We start from the raw sequence: 1,416 nt of genomic DNA on the forward strand, positions 1-1,416 counted from the left end.
TTGGGTCCGTAGACCCGTGATGTACTGCTCCAGGGAACGTTTTGATAGGGTGGAAGCTCAAAATCATAGGTTAAAATCATCGGCAGAGCCCACCAGACACCACTTTTGCTTCATTAGTTCGGACTATGGGCATGCGACGATTTTTATCGCGGAGGGGACGTATGACCCAAACGGGGGCTTAATGACCCACTGCCACTGCAAACCATGCTCCTACGACTAAATAGAGGTAAAAACTACGATTTGGTGCAATCTTCATGTTTGACCTCGTAGCAAGGTACCCTCCCTATAGTAGGCAATGAACAAATGATCATAATCCCAGGAGGGCAAAAATGGGAACCCGAAAGGAAAGCGCTGTTGGCGCGCCTAAGCTACTGGCCCGTAGAGTAAAAATGGTACCCCAACAAAGTTGTCGATTGACATTCTGATTGCACTTTTCATCATCTAGGGTGCGTTCCTTACACGTTTTGAGGTGTTTTAGCGAAAAACATGTTTTGAGCCACACGAGCTCTCCGGCCCGTTCGGTGCACATTTTTGAAAAAAGCTAGGAGCTGCCCCTAGGTTCGGGGTGTCACAAAATATTGAAAAGTGGTCAAAAACCGCTATCCAGAATCGGATGTAGAATCATTAGACGAACTTAAAATTGTTCTACAACCCCCAGTCCGACGCCTCGTATTCGAGATATAGCACTTTGTAGGTCTGACCGAGCAATTTTGTACTGAAATGTATGGCGGACATGTTATTCATTAAACAACATTAACTTGCATCGTGCCCTACTTCATCGGCACAGCTACTATCGACTATCTATTGTTGAAATGGATTGAGTTTGACCATTTTAGCTCTTTTCTTATGCCGTGCACCAACAGTGTGTACCGATCAGGGAAAGTACACTACTTACGCGTTCATGGATGTATATGTTGGTACAAGTTGCCGGTCGGAATAGCAGTGCACCAAAACTGTGTACCGATCAGGGAAAGTACAAGACGGAGGGCGCAGCCCGAGCGTACGCGTTCATAGATGTCCATGTTGGTACAACCTACATGTACGTACCTTGTTTTTGTATCAAAAGTTCCAATAAAGTGTTTGTATGCTTAAAATGCTTATCTCAACCGGTCACCTTTTGGCCTGCCCTTTTATAGACAGAAACCTAGAACGATACTCGCGATGTTTGTGTTTTTCCATTCGCCCGGGACGACGAAATGAGCTCTGTGCACATCGTGCAGAAAACTGTCTCCTCCTCGTATGTTTTTGTCCCTCCACGCATATAATCACCCACATTTGTGTTCAACACGGACGGCGCAGCCCGAGCGAACGCGTTAATGTTTATGTTTGTGCACACTAAAGTTACAATCCTAGGATTTGGTTATTGCGTCGCAGTGCCCGACCGTCGCGGACACCATTCTTGGACAAAAGTCCAAG

This window comes from Anopheles arabiensis (genome assembly GCF_016920715.1).
Source record: "Anopheles arabiensis isolate DONGOLA chromosome X unlocalized genomic scaffold, AaraD3 X_pericentromeric_contig0003, whole genome shotgun sequence".
NCBI lineage: Eukaryota > Metazoa > Arthropoda > Insecta > Diptera > Culicidae > Anopheles > Anopheles arabiensis.